The sequence below is a fragment of the Ictidomys tridecemlineatus genome, chromosome 8 (assembly GCF_052094955.1).
Source record: "Ictidomys tridecemlineatus isolate mIctTri1 chromosome 8, mIctTri1.hap1, whole genome shotgun sequence".
Classification (NCBI taxonomy): Eukaryota; Metazoa; Chordata; class Mammalia; order Rodentia; family Sciuridae; genus Ictidomys; species Ictidomys tridecemlineatus.
Window position 1 is genome coordinate 146,026,063 of NC_135484.1, and position 6,494 is coordinate 146,032,556.

General features: G+C 51.8%; 1 long non-coding RNA gene across 1 annotated transcript; it reads left to right on the plus strand.

The window, feature by feature from the left end:
• The first annotated feature begins 2,654 nt into the window (after window positions 1-2,654).
• On the plus strand, window positions 2,655-6,080 carry LOC144366368 (uncharacterized). Its single transcript, XR_013425446.1, has 2 exons — window positions 2,655-3,002; window positions 3,755-6,080. It is a non-coding gene; the product is annotated as an uncharacterized LOC144366368 (long non-coding RNA).
• The last annotated feature ends 414 nt before the right edge of the window (window positions 6,081-6,494 follow it).

The window sequence follows — 6,494 nt, forward strand, 5'->3', positions numbered from 1 at the left end:
TGCTGCTGCTGGGCCCGTGAGGGCTGGAGAGACCTCTATTGCCAGTAAAAGCTCTCTCGGTAAGAAGCTGATTTCTCTCATCCTAGAACTGGGGCACTTTCTGCTACCCTAGTGCTTCATTCAGGAACATCTCTCCCACAAGAGCCCAAAGCCATGGTAGGATCCAGCTGTGCCATCTGTCACTACACACAGCTGGGGAGGGGGCGCCTTATCTCTCATCTCCAAGACTCCTAATCCCGGGAAGGGCTTGGCCCTTCAGATTCAGTCCTTAACAATCTCTCCTAGGATGTACGAAAGTGGAGGGTGCCCAGATGAAATCGCTGTTGTCAGGCCCAGACAAAACCAGAGCCAGGGAGTAATGAAGTGGGAGGGCTCAGACCTTCCTATCTGAGGCAAGCACCTTCTCAAGGACTTTGTGAACTCCCTCTTTTTCTATAAACATCCCCTGCCCTGCAGGTCTCACACATATGCCCAGATTTCTGTAAGAGAGTTCGACTTTAACACCAAGACTGCGACAATTCACACGAGAGGCTCGGGGTGCTCTGCAGGACACTTGCTCAGCAAGGACACCCTCACCACCAAGGGGGTTGCCAACTCCTGTCTGGGTCTCCAAGAGCCATGAACCCCGTACCCAAGCAGCTCATGTGAATGTCCCTCTGTCGCCTTGAACCACCTCCCTCTGCCTCCCCCGGTTTGATCAGGCTCACAGTTCACTGGGTCCGCATATTGCCTTTGCAGGGCTCTGCTGTTCACAGGCCAATGCCATTGTTCTTGGAGAATGTCCCCTTCATTCTCACATGTGTCACATGTTGGTTGACAGAGGGCTGTTGGGGTTGGCAGTCTTGCATCTTAGATTCCCCACATTCCTTTCCCACTGCAAATGTGTCCTGGACTTTTTGCTAAAGGTACACTAGAGCTCCTGGTGGCCCCGGCTCCGGGTCATGTCAACATTCCCTTGGGCTCCTATGACCTTTCTTGGGAAGTTGTAGGACCCAATGTCCTGCAGCGTCCTTCAGGTTTAGACAGCATTTCCTGCAGGACCTTCCCATGATTTAGCTCAGAATAGCAGGGATGTGGCCCTTGAGGCCAGCTTTGGGAGTGGGGTGTAGTGGCACCCCCTTTCTTCACAGAAAATCTTAACTGGCTTCTCCAGAAACCCTCACCATGGCTGATTTTAGGACTGTCGGCAAAAGAGTCTCTACAAAAGAGGTCAGTGTAGATAAACTCCCTGTTTTCCTGTTTCCCTGTTTACTTGGCCACTGGCCAGGAAGAAATCAGCACTCCAGGTGCTGGACACCCCTTACTAGTTTTTCACAAACGTGTATCCAGTATAGAAGTTTGTAGAAATGTGCAGACAAGGCCTCTGGCCTTGAGCTGGGCTTCACGGAGATGTCTACATTTCTAAGATAAGTTACAAATGGGCTCCGTGGTAACAGCTGGCAGGGGAGGAAAGAAAGGGGAGAAGAAGCTCTCCCCTTCTCAGGTGTTGTCCTTGAAGAGTTAACTTGTCCAGAACAGTGAAAAAAAAAGCTGATTTTATGTGAACTTCTGCAGACTGTGAACTCTGAGCCCCCCCCTTCCATGCTGGGTATAAAACTCTGAAACTCCCTGAACTCGGGGTTCAGGGGATTAATTGATTACAGCAAAAGCTGTGCCCTCTGAGCCTGTCTGCAGCCAAATAAAACTGTTTCCTGCCGTCTTCAGTGTCCTGCCTCGTCTGCCCCTCAATAAGGTGGGGTCCATGGAGGACAGGAGAAGTGAGGAGGGGACATTTTGATCCTCTTTCCCATCCCTGCCTCCTGGAGGACCATGGCCCTGGCTGGGGACAGATGCTTTCCTCTGGCTTCTGTTTTTTTTTTCGTGAAAATCCTACCACTCCCAATGTCAGATGCTTGGTAAAGAGATGGTTGGGTCAAACCTCAAATATGGTGACAGGAAGCAAAAGAAGCCCAAGGTTCTGGGCACAGAAAATGGATCCATTAAGAGAAGGGGAGAAAAGAGGCGCGGGGTCGCTGCTCTTTGCTCGGGAAGGCGGGATGCAGACTCGGGAGGACAGGGCTTCGTGCCAGCCACTTTACATCCATTAGCTTCCCCTCTTTATAGATCAGGTAACTGGACCTCCGAGAGGTTAGAGAAGGTCCCAGGGTCCCCGAGCAAATGCGCGGAGCCAGGATCCAGACTGCAGATCTGTTTGATTTCCCCGCACTGTCTCCTTCCCCCAGACCCCGCTCCTCCCCCAGTGGCCTGCTGCAGTGAGCTGGGCGGCCCCTCCAACCTCAGACCTCCTCACTGTGGATGTGGCTTCCAATCAAGTATCCACAGTAATTTCTGAGGTGACAAAAGCAGCACCAGTCTGGAAGGACCTAGGGCTCCGGGGGCCACAGACTCTGTCCTCAACCTGTATGTGCCATAGATCGCGGATGGCCTGAACCAGATGTCCTTGGCAGGGAAGGGCACGAGCAAAATGGCAGCCAGGCTGGGGAGTTTTGAGAAAGAGAGAGAGAGAGAGAGAGCGAGCACGTGAGCTGTGAGTTATGTCTCTTTGGTCAGGCTGATCTGTGCAGCGAGCCCTTGGGGAGCGGCTAACCCGGTCTGACAAGTGACCTTGAGAGAATTACAGCAGTCATCTTTTCAGTTGGTTGGAGCCAGTCTTGGCCAATTTCTCCAGAGCCTTAGGTGCAAACATAAGTCCGTGACTCCACGGCGCACATGCGTGTGTTTGCCTGGGCCGGGGCTTGTTTGGCATGTTGATCCTGTGGCTCCTACGAGCGACATCATTCTCCTCCCTGGTGGCAGCAGGTCTGGGGGCCGCCCCTCCCCTCGCTGCCCACGCAGTGGAGCACTGAGGACAAGGGTCTGGTTCCAAGCCCACTGAGCACGTGTCTGCATTCAGTGACCTTCTGCACCAGCAATTCTGTCCTTCGGGGATTGAAATTGATTTTCCTCCTTTCTGTGTGTGAGCACAACCCAGGTGCACAGCTCTGATACCAACACCAACTCAGGTGTGTATTTAAAGGTGAACAGCATTGAAAAGATAAATGAGAAAAGTTGTTTCAGGATGGCCCTCAATAGCCTCTGTGAATGAACGACATGTGTGCTTAAATTTCCAGAATACATTTTAATTTCTCCGTGCCTTTTTGTGTGCAGGTACATATGTGTGTGTGTGTGTGTGTGTGTGTGTGTGTGTGTGTGTGTGTGCATGCGCACGTGCGTGCTGGGGTGGGGGGGTCTGAGCAAAATAGTCTGAATTTTTCCCTAGAAGGATTCTCTGGGTGAGGCAAGCTCTTGTCTTCTGGTACAAGATGTAAGGAGGTATCCTAACAGTACTCATGGAGAAATGTTTAATGTCATTTTTTTTTAATTTGAGAGAGAGAGAGAGAGTAAAAAAAATCCACAAAAAGCAAAATCCCATAATTTTAAAGGAAAATCCCCCAATTACTGATTTTCCCTTTTGCTTCTCGTCCTGGTCTGAATTAGTAGGACACTTATTTCTTTATGTAAAGTATTTATCATTTTTTTAAACATTCATTTTGGTTTTTAAGATATTGCACAAAGATACCATTGACCTTGGGGACTGAGTTGCTGGAGGTTTCTTCTGTTTAGTCCCCTCAGGGGATTACTTTCCTCCACCCTTAGTCCTCTTTAGGGGCTGCATGAATCAGGGCTTGGGCTGCTGTTTGGATTGACTAAATATCTAGCTGCATTTACTTCCAGTCTGCGAACTGAAAACCATTTGTTTTCACTGTTCTTCTAGTTCAGAACTACGAAAGCCCAGGATGACATTCCTATTTTGTCATTTGCTTCATCAGAGCTGCAGCCATCTGGAATGCTGTCTCAGTCCACTCTGTGCCACTATAACAAAATATCTGAGACTGGATCCCTGGTAACAAAAGAGGTTCATGTAGCTCAGAGTTCGGAGGTCCAAGAACGTGGTGCTGGCCTCAGCTTCTGGTGAAAAGGCATGGTGGAGAGTCTCACACGGCAGGATCACCTGTGACCGAGGGGTCACATGGTGACAGAGGAAGCAAGAGAGAGAGTTGCAAAAGCCAAACTTACATTATAACAACTTGCTCTCATGACAGCTAAGCCAAGTCCCACAAGACCTAACTGTTAGTCAACTTGCCGTAGCTGTGACAAAATACCCAAGATAAGCAACACGGAGGAAAGAGTTACTCTGGCCCAGGGTTTCAGAGGTTCCAGTCCCTGGTTGGTTGGCTTGTTGCCTCTGGGCCTGTGCTGAGGGGCGTACGGTGGTGGGAGGGTGGTGGCATGATGCTGGTCTTCTCGTGGTGGCCAGGCAGCAAAGGCAGAGAGGAAGATGCCAGTGTGTCATGGGCACGTCTCATCCTTCCTCCCACCTGCCTTCTAAAGGTTCCACCTCCTCCCAGTGCCACCGCAGGCTGGGGACCAAGCCTTCAGCAACTGGTCTTTGGGGGACTTTTCAGATCCCAACCATCACACTAAGCCACTCCCACAAGGTGGTGTTAATCCCTCTGAGAGTGGTGTGCTCAGTGACAGTCACCCCAATGGGGTCTCACCCCTTCACGGATCCACCATCTCTCAGTACCATCACTCTGGGGTCCAAGCGTCCAGCACAGAACTGTGGGGACAAGTCGTAGCTGAACCAAAGCCAGTGCCAGCTAATAGGGGTGAAGGGGAATCAGTTTGCTCGGGGGACAGTGTGGCTCTGTGTATCCCACCCAAGAATGGCCAGGCCCAGGGAGGGCACCCCAGGGCTGTGGTAGACGTGTGAGTTTAGTTTGGACGCCTGGTCCTTCTTGATGGGATTTGCAGAGGAGCCTTGGCCTCTGCTCCCACTGTCCTGTGCCCCAAAGCACTTCCCACATGCAAATCATCACTGCGGGGGCGGGGGGGGGGGGCGTGCCTGGGGACAGCTGATACAAGTACAATTGTAACAGGTGCCCTTTAAAGATGTGGCCCAGCGACTTCTGGTGCTTCCAGAGAAGCGAGCCATTTCATCATTGCAAAATGACCTCTATTCCACGGCTCCACTGCTCACCCGAGGATTTCCTATCAAGTCCATCTGACCCACAAGGAAATGTCAGTTCCGGGCAAGAGGTGGGCAAGAGGTGGGCAAGAGGCTGGAAGCACCCAGCGACCACTGTGCTCAGCTGGTAGCGCTCCTCCACGTTCCATTGCTCGGGGCTTTCTGGGTCTGTTACCTGGCAAGGCTGCAGGGGTGGTGCTGGGAGCTTGGAGTCGGACCCTCTGGAACGGGAGGTCAGTGAGACCCTCACTCTGGTTTTTGGTTTGGACTTTTCCTGCGTGTCCCTTCCCTTCTCAAACCTGCTCTTCCTCCTCCTATCCACCTTCCCTGGGAGGTGACCTCATGGCCTGTAGCCAATCTGATGTTCCCAGGTTTACCTCCTCCACCATCTAGAGCTCCCTCTGCTGCCAGAGCGGCCCTTTTCCATGCTGATGTGACCTTGACCTTCTGTAGAACCCGCTGACATTCAAGGCCAGGCACAAAGCCCCACCTGGGCTCTGAATACTCCACTGTGTGCAGGGCTCCCTGCAGGGGCGTCAGCCTCCTGGTGTCTGCTGGCACCTGCCTCCTGTCCTGCTCCGCCTCCTGCCTGAGGGTGGGGCTGTGAGCAGGGTGGTGGAGTGGCCCTTGCGTCCAGCACAGGACCCTCTACTGTCCTCCTGTCTCCTGGTGCCAAGCCCCTGCACTCCCTCCTGCCTGGGGCTCTCTATTTTAGAGCTGCTCTGGCCCACTGCATCTCCAGGTAAAATCCCTGCTTCTCTTGGCTGGGCACAGGGATCAGTCTCCTGGCTGAGCAAGTGCAACAGGGAGCTTCCTGCCTCTTTCATGATGTCTTTTTGTGTTCAGTGTCCTGCCTCCCTTTAGTGACACTTGGAGCCTCTAATCCCGGAATCTTCTAGGGTTTTTAGATGGCAGATGAACTTATTTATCATGGGCATCCCTTGCCCGGGGCGCTTAAGGCAAGTATTCTCAGATTTGCTAACTCCCTTGGTCTGACTTCATTTTTCTCATCTGTAAAATAATAGAAATTTTACCTTATTTTCAATTCCATTAAAAGAGTGCAATGAACTAATGATCCCTCGGGTGATTTCTAAGCTGCAGACTGCCTTGCCGTTTGCCAAGGAATTCAGGTTTGGGGTTGCTCACGTAGATAACATATGGAGAAAGATGGGTGAGTTCATCTGGTACTGACAGGGTTGCAATGGAAGACACCGTAAACCCTGCGTGTACCAAGGAGCCTGGGCAGAGGGCCATTTTCAAAAGCAAAATGAGGGTCACATGAGCTATTTCGAAGACCCATCCGTGACGTCAGGGTAAGGCTGAGGAGCCTGGTGGGGCAGCGTCCTTGCAGAGGTCTTGGGTAAGTTGGGGTGGCCTCTGTGCAGGGTTGTGGTCCTGCAGAATCTTGGGTGACTACCTCTTTTTATCAGATGTACATGCATGAGGTCCCCTCCTTCACAACACTCAGGCTTTATTTATCATTATT